The 24,452-nt window shown below is 38.0% G+C and overlaps 1 protein-coding gene across 1 annotated transcript in view; it reads left to right on the top strand.

The window, feature by feature from the left end:
- FBXL17 (F-box and leucine rich repeat protein 17) overlaps positions 1–24,452 on the top strand; it is a gene marked incomplete at its 5' end in the record, with an annotated part of 290,375 nt that overhangs the window by 150,000 nt on the left and 115,923 nt on the right. The window lies entirely within an intron of this gene.

Here is a 24,452-nt window from a genome sequence, read left to right as displayed (position 1 = left end):
TCAGGCAGTTGTAGAGGGCGATAAGGTCTCCCCTCAGCCTCCTCTTCTCCAGACTAAACAAGCCCAGCTCCCTCAGCCGCTCCTCGTAAGACTTGTGCTCCAGACCCCTCACCAGCTTTGTGGCTCTCCTCTGGACATGTTCCAGCAATGCAACGTCTTTCTTGTAGTGAGGGGCCCAAAACTGAACACAGTATTCAAGGTGTGGCCTCACCAGAACTGAGTACAGGGGGACAATCACTTCCCTGCTCCTGCTGGCCACACTATTCCTGATACAAGCCAGGATGCCATTGGCCTGTAGCATTGCATGGGGTTGTTGTGACCCAAGTGCAGGACCTGGCACTTGGCCTTGTTGAACCTCATACAGTTGGCTTCGATTCATCGATCCAGCCTGTCCAGGTCCCTCTGCAGAGCCCTCCTCCCCTCAAGTAGATCAACACTACCACCCAGTTTGGTGTCGTCTTCAAAAAGTTTGAAATTCACCTCTGGTTAGGTGTTTCCTGACTATCTGGATCTCCCCTGTTCTTAAAAATTCCCTTCTTGAAAATTGCACGTTATTCCTGGACTACCTGTTGCAGTGTCTTATTTTGTCACCAGTGGAAAGTTTATGTTAACATACAAACTAAACATTTCTTAGTGTAACTCAAGACCACCTTACCACTGATCAGAAGCAGAGAGTATAGTATATCCTCTTCCTGTTTGCAGGGCTTGGAGTGGATCAGTGTGTTTAAGTCACCTCTTCCCAAAAAATCCAATTTCAGTCCTTGCAGACCATGTTTTCTAGAATTTTGATCACTCTTCCTGCTTCTCTCTCTCCTCTGGAGCAACTGGTTTACAAATTCCTTGAAGTGCAGGGCTCCAGTTTTGCAGCACTGAATAAAGAGGGAGAGTTAGTTCACATGTCTTAAAAGCTGTAGTTGTGTCATTTATACAATCTTACATGATGGTTGTCTGGTTTATGACATGCTAGTATTCATTCACCTTCAGTTTATTACAAATTACAGTTCACAGGTTTTTTTTCTTAAGTTATTCCCTATTCTGTATTTGCTCTGTTGATTATTCTATAGTGGATGTAAGAGTAATTATGGGAACTGTGTAAGTTCAACTATTGCTAAATGGAGGAGTTCTCACTTGTATTCTGTGAATGTCATCATATCTTTTAATCATTCCTATAACTGCTTGCTATCATTCTGAATTCTAATTCAGCCACCCTAACTGCTTTTTTATTTAAAGAGCACACATTTTAGTCCATCATCCAGGTCAGTCTGAGGCTTTGTTGTTGTTGTAATTGAGTTGGTCATTTGGCCATAGGTGATTCCTTTAGTGAAATCTGAAGTAAAAAGGGCATTTAATTCTAGCCTTTCAGCATCACATGTCGACAGATTTTCTTAGCTATTGAATGATCTAGCAATCTTTTCCCAGGTCTTCCTGTAACTATTGAGCATACTTATAGCATAATTTGTGTTGTTCTTTGTCCTTTGCTAGTTTTGTTTCAGTTTGTGCCTGGTTCCTTCCTAATTGTGTCCCTAAATTGTCAGTCTATTATGCTTACTCATTTAACACAGTATCCATTTCTATTTTATCACTTCTGAGTTCAAGATCATTGAAGAGTTATGATTTATCTGCAATGGCTTTTTCTTGCTATTCTTCCTCATTCTGATAGATTGTGCTTGATTGACTGGTAGTTTTGTTTCCCTAATGACTTGAAAGAAAGAAGGAAAAGAGAAAGGAGACCAGTTAGTTCAAGACTTTGGATACTTGGAATATAACCAGCTCATAGCGACTTCGTTTGACCTCTTATTTCACAATCACTTTCATTAAGTGTTGTATCGGGTTGGCGTGGCAAGGTTTTGGTAGCAGGGGGTCTGCAGGGGTAGCTCCTGTGAGAAGCTGCCAGAAGCTTCCCCTGTGTCCGATAGAGCCAATACCAGCCAGCTCCAAGATGGACCTGCCCCTGGCAAAGGCCAAGCCTATCAGTGATGGTAGTAGTGCCTCTGGGATAACGTATTTAAGAAGGGGGGAGGAAAAAAAAAGTGTGCAATTGCAGCAGAAGTGAGGAATGAGTATGTGAGAGGCACAGCCCTGCAGCCCCCCAGGCTGGTGCAGCAGGAGGGCAGGAGGAGCTCCAGGCACCGGAGCAGACATTCCCCTGCAGCCCCTGGTGCAGAAAGGAGGCTGTGAGCCCGTGGGAAGCCCACGCTGGAGCAGGCTCCTGGCAGGGCCTGTGGCCCCGTGGGGAGGGGAGCCCAGGCTGGGGCAGGTTTGCTGGCCGGGCTGGTGACCCCACGGGGACCCACGCTGGAGCCGTCTGCGCCTGAGGGACTGCACCCTGTGGGAGGGAGGGAGGGACCCACTCTGGAGCAGCTGGTGAAGAATTGCAGCCCATGGGAAGGACCCATGCTGGAGCAGTTCGTGGAGGACTGTCTGGTGTGGGAGGGACCCCAGGCTGGAGCAGGGGCAGAGGGTGAGGAGTCCTCTCCTGAGGAGAAAGGAGCGGCAGGGGCAGCCTGTGATGAACTGACCCCAATGCCCATTCCTTATCTACCTACACCACGGAGGGGCAGGAGGTAGAGAAATCGGGAGTGAAGTTAAGCCCGGGAAGAAGGGAGTAATGGGGGAAAGGTGTTTTAAGATTTTGTTTTTATTTTTCATTATCCTACTCTGATTTGATTGTCAATAAATTAAACTAATTTCCCCAAGTCGAGTCTTTTTTGCCTATGACGGTAATTGCTGAGCAATCTCTCCCTGTCCTTGTCTTGACCCACAAGCTTTTCATTATATTTTCTTTTTCCTGTCCAGCTGAGGAGGGGAGTGATAGAGCAGCTTTGGTGGGCACCTGGCATCCAGCCAGGGTCAACCCACCGCAGTTGTCTTCAACTTTACATTCTCAGCCCTGTAGTTAAAATGTGTCCTAAAAAGTTTGAGTTCTAACTGCCTCCTTTGTCAAAAATCACCACAAGCACATTACAAAACATTTAGGAATTGTCTGTTGTCTTCTGCAGGTGACTGAAGTCTCAGGTCTCGTCATTCTGATCATCATTTTCATAAAAAGCCTTATTTGTGATGTTGTTCTCTAGCACATTCTTGGTATGGAAATGCAAAGTCCTTGCCCATTGTGATTCTGTACTCCAGAAGGTTTCAACTGAATAATCCTCATTATAGCTAGAATTACCTTTTTTTTTTTCCAGTAACACCAATTTTTTTTAGAATTTGGAAATTACTTGTTATCTTATAAGCTGAAAATGCTTTATTCAGAGAAAAAAAGCATGTATGTTCACAGTTACTGTGATAATTTTTATACATTTTTAAATGTATTTGTGGTACAGCATAAGATGATACCATAGCTTACTACGTACATACTTGTAATTGTTGTTCTCTTACATTCTTTATAACTGTGAAAAATCAGTCATTAATAGCCTATCTTAGTGTGTTGATTAACCTTAAGTAACTAAGAATGTGGCATCTTACTCAAGTTAGCAGAGTTTTTGATAAGGCCTGTCTTGCTAATGCAATCTGTATTAAATACTAACTAAAAAACTGTGTGAAATGGCCCTCATGTTGTGAAAATACAGCTAGGAAGCTCCTTTTGATTCCAGCATTAGTGAAGTGTGATAATTTTACATTTCCATAAGAAAGGCATTATTCATCTTTAATATAGTTTGTGTGTTAATGCATTCGCTTTTTCATGTAGGAGTAAATACAATAATGATCTCCTAAATAATAAAAGAAGTCTTTTTTTCAATTAAGATATTGTAGATTTTTTTTTTTTCCCCACAGATGATTTAATAGTAAAATTTCTACTGGTATTTCTTGGCCTAACATAAAGCACTCAGTGATTATTTTGCTGGGGTTCCATCATAGTGGCAAAACTTAAAATCTTATAGTACATCATCTATATTTAATTGCTTTGAGAAGAAGCTTCATCAGACCTTTATGAAACAATGTCCTGAAGTAAAATGCTCCTTGGGTTTTAAATTTAAAATACCTAAGTAGAAGAATATTTCACCTGAATCTTACAATAAAACTTTTTTTTTAATACCCTTATTTACGGGACTATTTTTTTCATATATATATACGCAGATACAGAATAGGTGTTCTTAAGTGGAAATTGTTAATTATTGAAAGGTTTCTGCCATTACATAATACAGGATTTAAACAAGTGGCTATCATTCTACTTGAATTTAGAGGCTCTTTATGTTATGAAAAGGGTATCCTCAGGATGTTATATGTATTACAAAACATGGAATTAAATTATAAATTAAATAAAAGCATTATGTGTGCCTTAGTCACACAGTAAAACCGATCTGTCCAACAAACCAGTCAATATGGCTGAACACTGGTGCAGTAAGTGTTTTTTAACTAAGTTATACATATATTTCAAACAGTAACTCAGTTACAGCATAATTTTTTTCTGTGCTGTTATTTAAGATAATGCAAGTTCCATCTTGTTAAGCTTTGTGAAGTTAGGAATTAGAGATTACAGAGACTGGATTTTAAAAAATAATTTGATGTAAAATTTGGACTTGTTTACAGTTTAAAAACACTGGAAAGGACTAAAAATGTGTCTATGTATCTAAACACTTGTATATTCTTGTATGTCTGTATAAAAGCAATAATTTAACCTGGTGGCCAGTGGACTGCTGGTGGTTCAACATACTTCTGCTGCCTGCCTTCTGAAGGAACTTTTTGTCTGACGCTGACAGCATCCCTCTCAGAGAAATGGCTTCCCAGGTAGGGAAGCGGCTTGGGAGGATCATGGTAAGGCAGGAGAGGATGTTGCAGAGCTGTACAGCAGTGCTGCCACTGCTGTGAGCAAGGCTGCAGGGTGCAGAACAGGACTCCATCCTGCGTCACCGCCTGCAGCAGTCATGGTGCAGCAGCCCGGGACCTCCACGAGGGAGAGGCGCTTTTGGCATGGCGAGGGGACCCCGTGCCACAGGCTGGTTGTCCCCAGCTGCCTGGAGCTGCAGTGGCAGCTGAGGCGCTGGGGTCACGGTGACAGTGTGCTGCCATGCTCGTGGTGAGGATGCAGGACAGAGCCTAATGGGAACAAACTGGTGCGCTTATGCCTTTCAGATTTCCACACTACGGTCAGCAAGGATAGTTACACCTGGAAGTGTAAATGTGTCTCCATTGTCTTGTCTTTTCTGGAAACATTTTTGCTTACTTTCAAAGCAAATACAGTATTTTCATACTGTTATTTTATACTGCTTCTAAATTTATTATTTGATACAGAGAGCATAAAATTTGAATAATGAATCTGATAGGTTAAGATTAAATGTACAGAAGGGACAGCAGGGCATGAGGAATTTTTGTTACTTACATGTCATGATGATTCAGATAGCTTCAATGTATTAAATAACTGTAATGTATTCTAGTGTAACTATACATATGTGTTTGTGAAGAGGCGAAACAACCCTGGAAACTAAGCAAAACGTATCTCAATTAGCCTGTAAGAATTTGTACTAAGCTTGTAACTGAGAACATCAAGTTCAGTGATGCTGTTAGCAAAGGAACAGAGGTATCCCAAGGCGCTGTCAGCGTAGGCAGGGAGGCTGGCACAGCGTGGTCCTGCTAGTCACAGATGCAACAGCCTCTCCCTCCCCAGGGCTTCAGAGCCATGCTTCCACTCTCCCTGCCCTCCTTTCCTCTGCTTTGCAATGAGTTTCCCCTAATAGCTCCTGCCTGTGTGAGAGGTCCACCCCAGGTCAGAGTCACGCCTGTCTCGTGCTAAGGCAGCCTTTAGGCTTTGCTGTGCAACAGTGGTATAGGGAGCAGTCTCTCCTTTATCCCTCCTCAGAGCTTCAAGGGCTAAAGCCTTGCCTTGAAGGGAATCCACACTGAGGCTCTTGCTGGGTGTGGTGTTCGTGCAACAAAAGTAGCAAGAAACAGGAAAAAAAAAAGTTTTTAAAAAATTGTTTAAATTATAATAAATGGGGTGATTAATAGAGGGCAGAATCACTGTGTTTATTATTATGGTGTGACACAGGTGCACAGTAATAAACAGAATATAAATATGGAAGTCATAATGTGATATTAACTATGTAGTTTCATTTATTTTGTACTGTAGCATAATTTTGTATTCAGGAACCCCTTCAGAGTCATTGCTTTCAAACGTTTAAATTTTTATACACATTGAGATTAAGAATAAAAATAATTTATTCCTTTAGTTATTAAACTTATAATGCTTCAGGAATCCCTGGAACTTCCTGTACCACCACCTCTGAAGTATATAGCACTGAGACACAGCAATAAAAAAGGAAAAATAGAGTAATACCATTTTCTCCAATTGAAGGCTATGTTACCATTAAGAGAATCTGCCCCAAAGGTTGTACATGTTTCCACATGAGTTACAGATACATTTTGTGTTGGACATGTTTCTGTGGAACAGTAAAGTATTGATTTTGCCTCTGGCTTCCTTGGGATTGACTTTTCATCCCCAGAGTTAATGTTAAAAATAATATTGGTTAAAGGCCACCTCATGGTCTCTTCTTTTAATTGTACATCTGGGTATACCAGCTTACACTCCTGATGTCTAAGTTGCAGTATGGTTACCTCCGTCTAAAATATTAACCAGATAAGTCACTTCTAACCCTATACTAGAAATACAATGGTCTGTCTCCTTTGATGAAATACAAAATTAAAACCATTACTCAAGACAGAGCTGTAATAACAGCATGTATCATTTGACATAAAGTGCTCAAACTTTGTAAAGTGCAGAAGTAATATCCCTCTTTGGTCCTTGTTTAACAATTGTGTGCTTTCACAGGCTTTTCCAGAGAACATTTTAGACACTAGAAGTGCCTGGAAATCAAATCTTTATTAAATATTTATGGAGGAGGACACCTAATGACTTCTAGGGGACCCTGCAAAGAGATTCAGTATCCATAGAGTGCACTTATCATTGTTTGTTGTTATTATTGTTGTTGTTATTAATTATTTAAGTGCTGGCAATTTGCTCAAAGCTGTACAAGACACAGAAAAATATTATTCCAACCTTTAAAAACTTTGTCTCAGTCAAACCAATGTGTGAAGTACACCAACTCACTGTGGAACAGACCTTCCTGGAGAGCAAGCCTGGTTACTGAGGAGGGCACCTTGCCGCGCTGCCTCACGTTGCCTCTTCTTTCCCTCTGCTGTCCTCGCTTACCCGCCTTGCGAGAGCAGAAGTTGCTGCAGGAGGTGGACGCCTGCTGTTGGGGAGGGACTAAGCGAAGGCCACCATTTGCTTCCTCACATTTACAGCAGCTGCAGGGGCAGCTTCTTTTGCTTTTTTCATTTCCCTGTGACATCCTGCTGGAGAAGATGGGAAGGGGCACTGGCACCGTCTCCTGAAAGAGAAGGCCTGTGTACCCGAAGGCTTCGCCAACCTAAGGCGGGTCAGGACAAAAGGAAATGGGGCCAGAGTTCTCTGTGGACTGGGCAGTTTTAGACTCCCTTTTCTACCAGAATGACAGGTTCAGTTGTTTCCGTTTAAGAGTTGATACATTTAGCATGCTGTGCGTACACTGGCAGTTTGGGAGGGGAGTGGGGGGTAGGTGAAAACAAAAGAGAATGGCTGCTTGGCATACTGGTGTGGAGTTGTCATTGCATGCATACAGGAAGGTACAGGAGAGACCGATGAGAGCTGAAAGAAAGAGATGCAAAAAAAGACATAGTACCCAGTGCTGCTTGTGAAAAAGGAGATACTGTTTTTAAGAGGTATTCAACATCTAGGCTAAATAGATCCTCATAAGATTTTTAAAAGACAAAACAGACTACAATTATGAGGAGGCTTGTTTTGAAGGACAATACAATTTGACAGATAATTGGCATGTTGTAGCATGTGTGTTTCAAAATAATTAGGTGGGCGTGATACCAAACTAGACATTTTAACAGCTTGTGTGCATAGAGACAGGGAGGAGACAACACTGAACTGAAACCTCTGACCTTAAATAATGAGGAAATGGTGCAGAATAAAGTATTATTGTCTCCCTTGAATAATATTTCTGTAGATTCAGACTTAACATTTTGCAAAACAAACTAGCAGAGGAGAAGGAAAAAGACTGCAGAAGGAATTTTGAGAATTATAAGCAATTTACACAGTAACAGAGGATAAAATGAAAAAGAATTAGAAATGGGAAAGACCAATAAAATAAAAGTAGACTAAGAAGAAGGCATCAAAAGATACGTTCACTGAAATCCCAATGCCAAGGAGTGTTCAAAACCTTTGGAGGAAAAAATGACTGAGAGCAAAGTGACCTCAAGGATATTCTAGGGCAGGGAAACAGGAGCCTGTAAGAGTACTTCATTTGAACTAAGTTGGAAACAAAGCATGCTAAATTGGATTGCAAGAAATTCAAATGAGAAGCAGTAGCAGGTAAAGAGGTGGATATGTGTGCATTAGTTCTTGTACATAGCTCCTCCAAGCTGTGTTCATTACAAGTTATGATGAACTCAAACTGTTGTGTATATTGGGTCTTTTATGTTAATTAGGAATTGGTTATGGTTTTCTAGCACAGTCCTGATTTGTGACTCAGCTACAATGGTATAATGGATCTGTGTGTGTGTTTTTAGTGTGTATCTGTCAGTTGGCAAAAGAAAGACTTAAATCTAACTAAATCAATAAAACATTTGCAGTTTGGTGCACACTTACTTCTGGTTTTGACCATTATCTGATTTTTCAAATATTATTTAAAAATAGAAACTAACTTTTTAGCACCAATGGATTCCTGTTTCAGTCTATTACACATTTCCAGATACTTTAACGTTGGGGAATGTTTACTTCTTTAAAAACAAGTACACTGATTTTTAATATTCCTTTAGTTTGTAAAGGAGAACAACATCCATTGATTGGAACTGTCTTTCGTGAATTTAAACAATGTAAGGTTTTCCAGATGTTAAATGCATTTTAAAAACCAGCTTGTGAAACCACACAAGTAAAAAATTACCACTTCTAAAATGAAATATTGAAAATCCTAGTTTATTCCAGTTTTCCACTGCAAATAAAACAGGAGCATCAAAAACTTAAGTATAGTCTTTTGCCTCAATGTTAGAATGATGTAATATGTCATGCTAGTTACCTGATTTAAATTTGTACCATTATGTGCATGGCGTAGGCTTTGGAATAAGGTGGGGAAAACTATGGGAAAAAACACAGAGGAGATGGTGGTAATTTTACCTTCACTATCACCATGATAACTAATGGAAGATGAGGAGCTCTTTCTCATGCTACCTGTCATTTATCTGGACTTGACTATGATGCACTTTGGTAAAGTTTACAAAACTGCTTTTGCTCCCAAGTGTCACTTTGCATAATAAGGAAAGGAAGGCAGAAAGCAGTGACTGAGTTTTGAGAGACGAAATTAGAAGTCTTTATGAAAATTATAGGATCATAAAAATGTAAATCTGGAGACTAATAATTTATTTTAAATTCATTCTCCCTTCTGAGGCAGTTGTCAAGTGTACTAGAAATATTCATCACAAAACTATGTCTAACCTCTTACACCGCCCTACTTCCTAGGAAGCCTGTTTTAGTACTTAACTATTCTGACAGTAAGGTGGGGGAACATAAGCAAAATAGTCTTTGCTACAAGTTATTTCTTTTTCTTCCAAAGATCACGGAGAACAATATATCAGTGCCTTTTTTGATAGCTTCATTTGATGTATGGGAAATCTGTTGGTTTGTGTCTCCATCTTAGCCTTTGTGTCAAACTACCTAAACCCAGTACCTTCAACCTGCCATTTAACTGCTAAAAATCTTTCTAGAACTGGTTTTCTCCATTTTGGAAATGGCTGTCCTGAGCTGGAAACAGCAAGCAGTGTGACAGCAGAAACATGTGTGAGAACTCACTTGCATCATGCTGTTGACTCTTGAGTAGTCCTCAATAAGTCAAAGTATTCTACCAATCTTTGTTTTGTTTGCTTTTATCTTTACCAAAGTGGCAACAACAAATATCTGTTCTTTTTCTCTGATTTAGTCTGTAGAGGGGTCTAAATTTATGTATGTTTAGAAAAAAAAAAAAAATGTTGAAATCAGAATTTGGTTTCAGGGCTTGCAAGTGAACTCCTGGGCAGTTCTGAGCACGATCTGAGTTACAGGAAAAGTGGGAAAATAATATTTATAGGTTTTTGTCATGTGTAAAATATGAAGTTTAACACCATAACTAAAAAGGGGAAGGATGTGATTAATCGAAGTTTTGTTGTCAGTTGCTTGTGAGGGGGTGTGTAAGAGTAATTTCTGGAAAATTAATGTAGTGGAGCATAATGATTGTCTAAGTAGTTTGTAATCTGAAATCTTGAGTTATGCAGTTGTTAATAGTATATTAAATCTATTAAATGTATATTGATATAACAGCTGTCAACCTTCCCCTTTCCATTTTCCTACCATACAGACTGTCTCCCTCCTTCCCCTTCTCTCTCTTTCACTCCTCCGCCTCCCCTTCCCCTTTCTCTTTTCCCCCCTTTCTCTGACTCTCTCCTCTCCTCTGTTTTCCCCTGCTTGCTGCACACTCACCACTACAGCAGCAATTTTCAGACCCTTGGTTGTGAGAAAGTGCAGAGGGAAACTGTCAGAAATTCTGGTGGTCTTTTAATATTTGCAATATGAAATGGAAAGAGCTCTCCTTACAAATAAATTACCAGGAAAAACAAAACCAAGTGAAAAACTACTCTTGCTTTTAAGTTACTAAATTTAAATAAAATCGAAAGGTTGAAGTCAGCACTGGGTTAAGATGGGAAAACTGAAAAAACAATTTGATTGCCCAACTCTGATAAGAACTGAGAGTTCAGGAGGCAAAGTCATCATGCCCGACCGAGATCATCTGCAGAACAGGCAACAAGGTACACTTTCTCATCAGATAGCACCAGTTCAGGCTTATCAAAATCAAATTAGCAAGCAGGAAGCCAGGATTCAAACACTGTTGGTTGCATTTGTACTTTTAGTTCTTCACCTGATGTTTTTCTTTGCGTACTAGTCATCAAAGCATGGCAATTTGTAACTAAATGGTTGAGAAGTCTGTATTTATATGACACAGTGCAGTGCTCCAAGTAAGCTAGGTCACATCCTACATTAATGCAGCCCTCCACCGTGGCTGATTTGTCCTACTGAGGAGCGTTATCTGCATCTGCACAGCACTGCATTGTGCTGTGTAGGTGGTACCTAAATTTTATCTTTTTCTTTGTGAGTTAGGAAGATATACTATATCAATGCACACTGAAGTATTCACAGAACTCAATATACATTTAATTGGATTCTTATTGTTTGCAAGTTATTAGAAATCAATTAGGTTAAGGCGTAAGGGTTTTTTTCTTTACTGGCAGTGTGTGGGAAGCTACATTTGGATGAACATTGGATTTGGTTGAAGTGCACCAACCAACATTTTCTGATCATTTTTAATGTAGTTTATAGTAATTTTTGCTCTTGATTTACATCACATTCACCGTTAATTTTATATAGCTTTGTTTCTGATGTAAATATGCATATAATTGTATTTTAAATAAATCAGAGAAAATAATTTGAGACGTGTGTTTATATGTGATTGTACATCTATGTATCCCTCTAAATGTATTTTAACATTTAAATAAAATCTCCTCCTCTTCCCCAGGCTGAAAAACACAATCCATAGAAGTGTTCCGCCGAAATTAAGGAAAACCATGTAATATCAAGTTGCATGATGCATTGAGATTGGTTTCCCTGAACAGAATCACTAAGTATGAACTTAAGAGTTACTTAGATTTCTCAGAAAAGGGGTTTTCCACAAATAAAGAGGGAATAAAATGGCCTTCTAAACAAAATTTGAACCAATTGGCTCTTGCATTGTTTTCTACCATTAGAAGTACTGTATTCTATGGGGTGTTCATGGTGTGTGAAAGAAATGCACACAGGAGAAAGAATTCTTACGAAGAGATGTGAAATCAGAAATAGTTTATGGTGAACATTTTAATGATGGAATTTACAAAGTTAGTTATTTAATTGATCTGTGATCCTTAACAAGTTTTGAGGACACATGGAGAAGATCATTCTAAAGAAATATCAAGTTCTCTTAGTATGCTCTTGAGGCATGTCAGATTTACGTGTCTTAAAATTTTTTTTATCTTATTGATGCTGCATGTACTGTCACTTAATGTGGTCACCCTGGCAGTTTATTGCCTTGTGTTCTGTTTCCGTTTTTCTGATTTGCAGCATTGGAAGGGCTGTACTGCGACAATTCTTGCTGTGTGTTGCTGCCCATAACTGGTTTTGGTAATCATCAGTTTAGACACAGAAATAGGTATGGTAGGGGTACTGTGTTGTTACTGTTGTAGGTGATCCGTTCTGGCATTGCTAGAGGTCAGGTAAATTGCTGAAATTAGCATCTGTGTCTGTTTTCTTTCTGTACTGTTGACTGGAAATTATTGATTCATCTGCAAATCACGTCTGTGGAAGCACAGGGAACGACTTGGATGTGGCTTTATCTCTTTAAACCTTGTTTCGGAGGTTAATGGGAAAGTGGTCATGATGCCTAGAAAAGTTCTTGTGCACAGTTCTGTCTTGTGATGCATGTTTTTCAATATTAAGGATTTCATGAATAAACAAACAAACATGGGCTGTAGTGATTTCAGGATGAATGATTTTACTGTGCGTTGAATGGAATGCAAGCACAGATGACAATTAACTGCATAGATTTAGTCCAGACAAAAGTGAAGCTGGATGCAGAAGCAAGCATAAGGCAAAGCAAGACTTAATATTCTTCAGGTACGTGTCTGCCGTCACTGATCAGTTCAAACTAATTTACTTAGGAAATTAGTAGGTGCCAGGCTGATAACTGAAAAGACTATAATCTTCTAACTATTCTATATTTTAACTAGTCTATAACACAAAAAAAATTTTAGTGAAAAATGAGGGGAGAGGGTGTATTTACACAGTATTTATAAAGCTGTGAGGGTTGAAAATAGAACAGCCTCTTAATTTTCCTGTGTTCATTTGATTTCTTGTTTGTTTGGAGTGCCAAGGGCAGTATCTTTGTGGTGCTGACTACAGCTGTCCTTCCTATGCTTACTTTATCTTGGAGAAATCTTTGGGGTTTTGAAACAAAAATAAAGTGATATGAATACTGATGTTTCAAAAAACAATTTTGTTTGCGTATTTATTCTTGATATTTTCTTTGTGCTTGGTGTCTTGGTAGCTGGTATATTTTATTAAGTCATCATCTTTTCTGTAGTTCTTTCATGGTTTAATTTTTTTTCCCCTTAAGATTAAATGTTTTAAAATAGTATTGACACAGTAATTAAATGATGTGAAGAATGAGATTACTTTAGAACAAACACCTGTTAGAACACAGTTTTATAATGTAATGCCTAATCTCAGAAATATTATCATATTTTCATATATATCAGTGCATCACATATATCACATGCATCAAAAAATATAGTTACATTTTAAAATAATTTTTAAAATAATTTTTAATGTTACCTGGAGGTGCTAATCTCATACGTTTCTCCAGGTTCATTCTAATTTACATTTTTTTCTGTCACATAATCATATTTTTCTATCATTTACATCTTGTCCTTCTTTCAAGGTATATTTACAATCATGATAACATAAGAGAGGATGAAGCAAGTAGTTATTTTTTCATCCTTTATGCATTCTTTTTTGTCCCCAATTTAACGTTTTAATTAGTCCAATAAGCAATTTATTGCCCTTTCTAAATGTGAGCATAAATAACACTTTGATTCTGCTATTTAGTTTTCATGGTCTTTCAGTGACTAAAAAGTGCATTTTTTACTAATTAATTGCTTGATAATGAAGTAATTGTTACCAATTTATTCAAAATATTGAATGCAAAAAATTAGGATGGATATATGAAATTACACTTTCTATTTTTCAAGCAATCCAGGAAAGTTCAACAAGTGACCTAATTTAGACTTTTGTCACAAAGTAAAAATGGTTAAGAGCAGTAGCTATTTTATTCACCAAAAAGAGACATTCAAGCTTTTATATTATACAGTGTTTGTTTTGTTGGGTTTTTTTTCTTTTAACACTTCTGTATTGATGAGCAGAGGTGATCACTTGGACCACAAGAATCATGCACCTTGTTTTTATTGAATTTTTTACTTGCTTCTTCTTTTATTGACATTGCATTATCTATAAAATATTAAGAACGATTTTAATACAGTTGTCGTCTTCTGATACGGGATAAAAAATTATACATAGTGACAGACACCGATCTCTGGGAATTGCTTTGTTTTAGTACATCTAATTTTCTTCCCCACATGATCTCTAGCTATTTTTGTGGCCTTTTCCCTAGTAACTTACACCGATATTCAAAGGGACACTTTCTGAATGCTGTTGCTAGCCCAGCAGTGTATGAAAGACAAATCTGAAGCGTAGGATTGCAGGTTTTCTGCTATTGTGCCAGAAATTTGTGATGATGTGTTGCAAGGCAGGGGTCTAAATAACTTTTTGTTTTCTGAGAATGGAGAACTGAACTATAGAAAAAAATTCATTTTGACCTGTTGTGCAAACATAGAATCTCAGTGTAGATTACCAGATATGCTTGAACTTCCAGTGGTGCTCTTAGCTTATATTATCAGTTTATTATCAGTTTACAAGAGTGTATATACTGGCGTTATTTCCTAGATTTCTCTAGTTTGAGCAGTATTATTTTCTTTTAATGTGTTCTGTAATGACTTAGTAATCAGTCATACCTGTTTTATAATTGACTAACAACTAAAAAAATGGTGTAATGTAAATTAAACTATTTTTCTTATGATGAATGTATAAACCAGTATTAACCTGTATAATCTGTATTAACCAGTACAACCTTTATGGCAAGATTGGCCCTTTGTAATCTGTCCTCTGCCTGGGGCAGGAAATAATTGCATTGTTCCTTGACCACAAATGAGGATAAGTCACATTTAAACCCGGTTGCCCTTCCTCTTCATGCTTTTTGTGGTAACATTTTTAGCAGCCCAGAAAGCTGAACAGAACTGCTATTTTATTTCAGAATTTTGTTTCCCAGTTTCCTATGCAGCTATTTGATGATGCTGATGATAAAGCTTATTGAGGTATAAATAAGAATGGGCAACGTTTCTCAGGTCACAGAAATTAGTGAAAGCGCGTGCATGCTTGAGGTTTATTTTAAATGTGACCATGCATAATATGTCCTGGTGGAAATTATTTTTGCTTTGGTTTATGAAGCAGATACTATATTACAAAATGTGTGTTTTGAGGGGTTAAATTTACACACTATTAAATGAGCTACAGCAGCTTTCACAGATGCATTAATTTAACAAATGCATTTGTGGTTAACTGTTCCCTTGACAATAAAGGGAATTGAATTGCCAAGCCCCAGAGCTAAAAACCACTCCAGATTTAGCCAAATAGCCAATGCTTTGTAACTATGAGTTTCAGCAGCTCGTAGCCTCTGTGTACGGGGACAAAGAGGGACTTGTATTACACTTACTTTTGGAATAGATATCCACTTACACTGGAGCCATGGTGCAGATAGTCATCTCCCAGAGGCGCTGGCTTGTCTAAGTGAGGGAACTCTTTCAGTCTAAGTGGGTTACTCTTTCAGTAACATGGTGGCCATCATTGTATGCCCATAGTAAGGCAGTGGAAGGGTCTTCTGGTGACAGTGTTTGGCAGTGGAAGAAGTTACTCATGGATGGAGCTGTCATGCACACCAGGTGGCAGCTAAATACACTGTTCAGGTTACCCTTTAGAGACCCCTTCAAATCAGCCATCCTCAGGCATCTTTAAGTAATGTTTGGGATGTTTACTTCACCTGGTAAGGGCTTCTGTGCATAGCATTTGCAGCAATTCCTGAAATGTCAGAGAAGCATTGCTTTTCTTGGTTAACTCAGTGAATGAAGGATTACTGGCAGGTTGGGATTTTTTTCTTTAAGCATTTCTGTGGTAAGTTTGCCATGCTATGGTGAATTACTTCTCTGTAGAGAAAATTTGTATTTTATCAGCTTTACCTGGCTTTGAGCGCTTTGGGATTCATTAGAAGTAGTAATGGTGTACAAAAAAAGTGCCCAATTTATTGTGTGAAAGTAGAAAATGTATAGCAGGGTGTGACTCATCATTTTGTAATTCCTCTGCGTTTTGGTAAATTCATCTGGATTGCTGTTTTTAAGAGGGGAAAGAAGCTTTTGAGGAGGGAAGATAGGCTAGCAACATTTCAGTGTGTTAGACAAAGTAAGGTTCTTGCTGTCTTTCACTGCTTACGTTTTAACCTTCTTTTCAAAATATTTCACATCCTAGGCCTCAATATTAAAATACTATGCATGTTGTCTTTTTTCAAAAGAACAGATTTACAGTTGGTGTCTATGTTCTTCAGGGGGCACAAGGAACTTGGGTGCAAATAGTGGAGGTAACTTTCACATCCAAAGACTTACTTGTATAGGTGGCACTAAGAGGAATTATTAAAGGGTAAGAACCTACAGACTGATTGTTCCTCTGCTCTGTTGAAGGTGATGCATTATATGTTATGTTTTGCAGAAAGAATGTTACATCTGGACTGTGAGCATTTTGTTCTGATATATTTTTATTCTTGCAGTTGTCTGCTTTGATGGCTGGTATTTAGGGGCATTTTTTTACTTTGGCTTGGATAATTGCAGCTATAATTTGGAGTTTTTCAAAATTCTTTCTAAGTAGCCGTAGTAGTCTCCTGACAAGCTTTATTCAAACTTTCAAGGCGAGGTGGTTGACTGAGCTGGGCTTTTTGTTCACATTATTGAGGATTTTCTGTAGGTTATCCAAGACTTCTGAAAGAAGACAACAGTTTCTCTCCTCATGTAGGATCTGGGCTCCGTATTCCTCTGTGGAAAGATCCACTTGATTGTTCTTTAGGTTCCAGCTTGTTGGAGTGCAGATGAATAGTGTGCTCATCCCAGTATGAAGCTGGATTAACTGTATATTTGTTTTCACTGAACCAACAACAAAGTAAATCCGTGAGGCCCTGGAGTTCCAATAGAGGCATTCCTTTTATATGTCTGGCAGGGAGACTTGTCAGCAGTTATTTTCCCCTCTTCCACTCCAACCCACTTTATATCATAGAATCATAGAATAGAATACCTTCTTCCAGAGACTGTTTAGGGAAGGACAGGCTGCCAGGTGGTAAGGTGAGAAGAAAAGAATACTGCAAGCTCAGTAACGTGTTGATCAAAAGCTGGAAAGAGCCACTGTTTTTCTGTATGTCTCTAACTTGTTGGCATGGCCAAATAGTTGAAAAAGTAAAAGGGTAGCATTCAACTTGGTTATAGGTTTGGGAACATTAACCCTGGTGGAAGGAGATGTTAATCCAGGATCCTACTTTTTCTACAACAGTTCTTAAACAGGCTGAGATCCCTAGGTGAAGATGAAGGGTCCTTTATTTGCAATGTAGATTCTGATTCTGCTTGAATATATATTGTATTCGTTAACCAGTGGTGGCCTTCAGTGAGTCCCATATTTCTCTATAGGTGTTAAAATTTTGTCTGGTACCAAAGTTAATCAGTGCTGATACATACTATACCTTGATGCATACCATACCTTGTTTTGTACCATATGGATTTCTGTACCCTGGATTTCTGGGTTGATAACTGCTATCCTTACACTTTCTGAGCTGACTGCTTTTGTCTGGAGGCATTGTTGCCCCTTCTGGTAATAAAAAGAAATGTTAGGAGTTAAACTATAAGAGCTACTTAAACAAAGGAAGAAAATAGAGAGCAAGGGTATGCATGTGACATGGTCCTTGCCCTGGACCATATGCCAAAGGACCTTTGCATCGGAGTATGCAATACGACACAAGAGCTGCGTGTGGGAGTCAAAGTAAGAGCCATGTCCATTCTTTCTGTGATGTTGAAAAAGTTTAGATGGTTAGATCCAAGACACTTGCATAGTAGGAGGGTGAAGGGAAAAATCTATTTCTTGCTAAAATCTGTGGCAAAATACTCCTGCAGATATTTTTGACAAGATGTCAGGAGTCATTTTCAGTTTTCTGGGAGTGTTCTGACTAAAGGGGAATGTCTGTTTACCATATTTGAAACACAAAGCTCAGCATAATTGTAGACCTTCACCAGTACTAATATAAAACTATAAAAGTATATATTTGTAGCTGGATACTTCTCTTTCTTCAGGTAATGCTTCCCCATGTACCCTGAACTGTTTGAAACATTTGATGTTTGTATAGTTTGCCATGAAACACTGAAAAAACTTCCGTTTCAATACCCAGCTTCAGGCAAAATGCATCTCCTTGGGAGTATAGATCTCTCCAATAGTCCCCAATTTCTTTTATATGGCTTCCTCTAATGAAAGCCAGTTGTCAATCCTATTCTCAAATACAGTTTGAGGCAGTTTGTACTTACATGAGGCTTCATTAATGCTTCCTTTCAGTGCAAAAGTCCTTCCTGGCTGTTACAATGGCCACTGTACTGCTAAATATGAGGATATTTTTAAGATTTCAAAAATTCATGAAAAGTGGCTCAAGAGTGTTCTCCTATTTGGGATTGTGTATGGAATTATCTTCTTAAATTTTTTTGCCATGAACTGCTGTTGTCAAGAGGCTTTCTATTTAGTTCAGCTGGCAAATAACCATACTGTTAGAAATATTTTTATACATAAGGCGACATATTTTATCTTAGTTACAAAAACCAGACAGCTGAAGCATCTGCTTTCAATACACTTAAAAGGAAATACATTGCTGTTTTTGTTGCAGAAAGAGCAAAGAATATATATTTCTCATATCTGAAATAAATGAACTGATGTTAAGAGGCTGTGATTTTAAAAAAGGCATATGTAGAAGTGAAATCATATTTGCTGTATTTATTTCTGCAGTAAACGAGTATTGGCTCTGACACATGTCTAAATGTATGATACACAATGTGTAGAGGTTCATTTGGAATCTTGATTTTTACAAACTTCTCCTGAGGATTATAAAAGGTGCTCGTGCTCCCACATGAAGCTTATCTGTATGGAGCAGGCAACCTCTAATTCACAGCTTGAAGGCCTTTGATCTGCTACAGATAGCAGCCTCTAAGATTCAGAATTTCAGCTGCTTTCACGACTACTGATTGCTGCCACAGTTTTCTGAAACATCAGTGTCAGCATGAAACACTTGAGGAAGTGTTGAGACATCTTTCTGGAGGACGAGGAGAAAATCTTACTCATTTTTGAACTGAACAACAATAAAAACCCACTCAGGATGCTGTTATGCACCAGTTTTCTGCAATTTTCTAAGTTTCAAACTTGAATATAAGTGTCCATTCCCATCTGCCTGCCCCTCACTTGTAGATAAATGCCAAAGGAATGCAAGTTCATGTAAAATTCTTCAGATAAATTTAGTTTTGCATGTCACTGTTGCACGTTCTTTTTTTTGGCTCCTTGTCACATTTGACAAGTTGTTCCATGTGACTATGTAACAATTTATATTTTCAGGAAAAAAATTCCATTTTTAATTACATGTATTATCGCACATATTTATCTGGCTTTTATTCATAGGGTTGCTTGGGAAGCTATGTATCTGTTTGCAAGTGTAGTCACATGTGTACAAACATAGATGTTGAAGTTAATACTCAGACTGCTGTCCAAAACCATGGACTGTTAGTGTATCAAGGCCTCTGTATTACATATTACATAGCATATCTTATTATAACTACTTGTATTTACTGTTCAGTGATGGTTATGTTAATTACTTGCATTGTTTTTTTCCTTGATTTTCTGTAATTGCACTGATGATGAAAACAACTGTTTTGAACTTCATTCAACATAAAAGAAGTCTTTGTTGTTTTTAATTTTTGAGGTATCTAACTTGTAACAATTTATTCACAAGATCTATAAATCCATTTTTCATTATTCCCTGAAGAGATAAGATTTTTTCTCTTCTTCTTAGAATTAGGTATAGTATTTTTGGAGGTGCTTTATGTTGTTATATGGTTTTTTTTATTTGTACTTATGCATAATGTAAGGAGCTTGAACAGAACTGTGAGCAGCTATTTCTTTCCCTGCATAAGGTCTTAAAAAGAGCCCTGAAACCTTTAATTAAGCCTCACAGTATGTTTGGGAAGTTTCTGGATATCCTGAGTATATATGAGGGAAAATTAGCATAACACAGGGAAAAACCTGCATTGACAATACTTTTATGCCATTGCATTTTTTCAGCAGATATAAGATACAGTATAAGCATCTGGATTGTTAACTGGTAGATTCAACACATAAACTAAACCAGTCTGATTTTATCTTTGATTTCTAATATTACTGTTTCCAAAGATGTTCTTTTAAACATGATTTTCTTTAAATGCTTTTTGAACCTAGAGAATTCCTTTTCCTACATAAAACTTTATCTAGCTCATTTTTTTTATATAGTAGGATGGTTTTTCCTGATGTCTTAATTTATTCTTTTTTGTTTATTTTTCTTGTCACTTGATTTATGTATTACAGTATGTTACTTACCTCAGTCTGCAGTTTTGGAAGCTTTTCATGGATTGTATCACTCTTCCTGCTCTCCTTCCCTGTTCTGTGAAAGAGGAAAACAAGTCACTTATTTTTCATCCTTTTTTTTTTTTTTCTTCAGATGGTAGTACTTGAGTGTAAATTTGTAGAGGATTGCAAAGTGTGATAATAAGTTGTTAATTACATCACTGTGAGTGTCTTCAAAGACCACTGCTGAAGTATTTGAGAATCCTTAAGAAGAGCTTATCAAGAACCTTTATATGCCTTTGTGGCCACTTCTGTCTTCCTTGATCTTGTTGGGTTGAGCGGCCTACAAAGAATTATTTGAATGACTGAGGTTTTGCTGGTTTACACAAATCACTGAGATCATAGCTGAATCATTTTATGTGAGGCATAAACAAAATTTAGGACTGTGTTATATATAAACCCAGGGAGAATATTGTTTTTCTTTGTTCTTTTTGTCCTGTATTTTTTTATGGTAAGAAGAAAAAAAAAAAATTAAAAGTTCTTGGATGTTTGCAAAGCATCTTTTTTTTGTTGTTTTTTTCCCATTACTTCAATACTTGGAGAATTTTGGGGGAAGGCTTTTATTTTTTTAGTTTATTGCAGTGACAACAGGTACACTGAACTTTACCTGTTTTCCTAGCATTTCCTTTCAGCAATTGTAGACATAAATTCTTCTTTTATGATTCTTTTTCTAATAGACTTAGCAGGTTAAGGAAGTTTTCCAAACTGTATAGGAAATCAAATACTCCCACTGTACAAACACAGCCTGAAAATTCTCTTCCACTGTGTTTGAAAAACATCGCTGTTTTCACCCTTAGTAAGCCTTGAATATGAGTTGAACTTGCCATCTCATGTGTTAAGCAAAATTTGGATAAGTGCAAATGAAAATAATTTTGAGTGCAAATTGATATATGATTAAATGGACACTGAAGGGATACTCTGTGGCTAAGAAGGTGAAGAGACAACAGTTTTCCATGTGGACTCCTCAGAGTAGTTGCCAGCCCATCCTAACCATTTCAGACTGTAGCCACCTGTGTGCAGTGATTTAGTTGCCTTCCCCATTGTCAGGGAGTGTGCTACAGCAGGCAATGACTATCTAAGACAACAGAAGGAAGTGGACACAGACACTGAGTTCCGTATCAAGACCTATTCCTCTGTTGCAGGCCAAGTCTGTGTGGGCTCCTTCACGATTGCCTCTGTTTTTAGGTGAAAAAAACAGACCAGTTAAGCTTCTGAGATGTTTGACAAACAGTATCATAGGCACATACTTAGTATGGGAACCTATGTTGGTGGAACCGTATAACTAGGTAAAATAGAAATGGACCCTGAGGATTTCTCATCAATGAGTTTTCCATACTTTTAACTGAAATAAGTATATAAATGGTAACCTCTTAACAAGAGGACATGTCCTCATCTGTAGTCACAAATCGGTTGTGAAAATTTAGATTATATGATAGTGTAGGCTCATCTTACTTTCTGGGATTAAAATAATTCTGACTGCTCCTGGTTTTAAATTTGTGCTGCAATCCAGCCAATAGATCTGTAAAGCCATTTGACAGAGATCTTTTTAGAGGAGAAAGGTACTATGTAAGTTGATACTACCGTTGTTAATAAGTATGTGCAAGGTGGTATGTGTCAAGGCGTCCTGAAATCTCTGTGCCAGAGCTCATATTCTTATTTTTGAAGTAAGGAGCCCAGAGGGTGGCAGTGAAGGCAAAGTAATCCAGTTTTGTCCAAGCATTTCTCACAAAGTCAAGCCACGCTGAAAAGTAGAGACATTTTAGAAATCACCAAGTTACCACTGGTAAAAAGAAACTGGCTGAGGGGAAAAGGGAAATTTATTTCTGTCTCCAGCTGCCTACGAGAAAGACACACAAGAAACCAAGATCTGAGATTACTGTAATCACTGTGGTGTTTTGTGCAGGGACAGACCTTGGTTTCATAATTCCTCATACTGAAGGAGAGTGAAAATGGTTCAGAATAATGTATTGGGAGTTGATGGTAGTTGTGATAGCAGATGCCAGCTGATGGACAAGGATTATGCCTGTTTCTTTTTTCCTACACTAACAAAGTTATTAAAGGACAGAAAAGTCTTCAAATCCGGATTCGATTGAAGAAGTACCTAGATTTCAGTTAGATATCTCTTTCACTTGTATATGCTTAGCATGATTCCAATTTCTTACATCATGGTGCTAAAAATTGTGGATTATTATTCTCACAGCATATTACATTAATAAATGCTTATGGATTATTTTAGGATGCCTTTTATGTTGCATCCATTTAATTGAAACACTGTTCTTCTAAATTATCTATTAATGACTGGTTTTTATGTCCAAAATAAGATTAATTAAAATCCATTTTAAAAGAGGGGCTACCTTTTTTTAAACACTGACTGTTGACTAATTGATAGTAGCTAATTATCTGGATTTGAAATCAAGGAAATCTATGAACAGAAGATTCACGCTGTCTCTAGTAACTCTAAAATCCTACAGAATTATCTGAGTCAGAGTGACTGAAAGGAATATACTTTTGAAATTAATTATTTCTGATTAATGCTAAGAGGAGTGTTCCAAAAAGCATTTCTTGTCAATTTGTATATTAATTGAAGCATTTTATGCTGTAGCCAGGGTGTGACTGCAACCAAATCCATCCCTGACTTGGAAAAGTTTGTATTTACGCTCGTGGGGTTTCTCCTTAGGTGAAAACTAGCATTGTTTTTTGGACCAGCTTATATTCATATTATATATGTCTAATTTACATACATAAGCTGACAGTGCTTTGTCTGAGGGTGTTAGTAAGGGGTGGAATTAGATCCTGTAAAACCTCTCCCTCTCTCCAGTGTATCTGCACACAATATGATACTGTAATATCATTAGCATTGATTTCATATTCTTATACAAAAAAATGGGAAAATCTTACATTAACAGAAGTATAGAAAAATATGCAGATACTGTATATCTGATATGTTTTAATTAATTAGAAATATTAGTGCATTAAAATATTTTTAAATACATCTTTGAGGGCCTAACATTTCAACCTTAAAAGATTTACAGTACAGACAAAAAACTTTATCTGAAAACCTTAGCATTAAACAAGATCACAAAACCAGCAAACTGTGTCATATCATTATCATTTCTATCTAAACTGATGCCTGCTTATTACTTACTTACTAAATGTGTAGTACTCTATTAAAATACACAGTTCAGAGGTCTTGGTGCTGCCGTGATAGTCGGTGACTTTAATGTTATCAGAAATATCTAAATCTTTATCAAAAGAACTTAACCCTCATCTGAAGGTCATTCAAGTGAAAAATAAATACCTGACTGAAAGATCTTTTCCTTCTTGTACCTTGCTGAGCCAGTGTTCTTAATGTGAGCATGTCCCTCTGCTTTTAGCTGTATCATACAATCGGGGGGAGCTTTGTCAGCCAAGATTCATCAATTAGTGGTGGAGGAGCCAACAAGAAATGGAGTGCTACTGGATCTTGTGCTGGCAAATAAAGAAGAATTGGTTGAGGATGTGAAGGTAGGGGGCAGGCTTGGCTGCAGTGACCACGAGATGGTGGAGTTCCAGATTCTGAGAGGGGGAAGCAGAACAACAAGTAGGACTACCACACTGGACTTTAGTAGAGCAAACTTTGGCCTCCTCAGGGACCTACTTGGAAGAATTCCATGGGCTATGGCTCTCAAAGGTAGGGGAGTCCAGGAGAGCTGGCTTCTGTTTAAGCAGCTCTTCCTCTGTGCTCAGGACCGGTGCATCCCTGTGCGTAGGAAATCTAGTAAACGAGGTAAGAGGCCTGCATGGATGAACAAGGAGCTCCTAGTGAAACTCAAAGAAAAGAGTAAGCTCCATGGAATGTGGAAAGAGGGTCAGGCCACTTGGGAGGCATACAGGAATGCTGCCAGAGCATGTAGGGAAGCAACAAGAAAGGCCAAGGTTCACCTGGAACTAAGTCTGGCAAAGGACATCAAGGATAACAAGAAGGGCTTCTTCAAGTATGTCAGCAGTAAACGTAAGACCAGGGGTAATGTGGGACCGCTGCTGAATGAAA

The sequence above is a fragment of the Egretta garzetta genome, unplaced genomic scaffold (genome assembly GCF_000687185.1).
Source record: "Egretta garzetta isolate BGI_Z169 unplaced genomic scaffold, ASM68718v1 scaffold271, whole genome shotgun sequence".
Taxonomy (NCBI): Eukaryota; Metazoa; Chordata; class Aves; order Pelecaniformes; family Ardeidae; genus Egretta; species Egretta garzetta.
The sequence above is the reverse complement of the archived record's forward strand: the minus strand, read 5'-3'. Positions and strand labels throughout refer to the sequence as shown.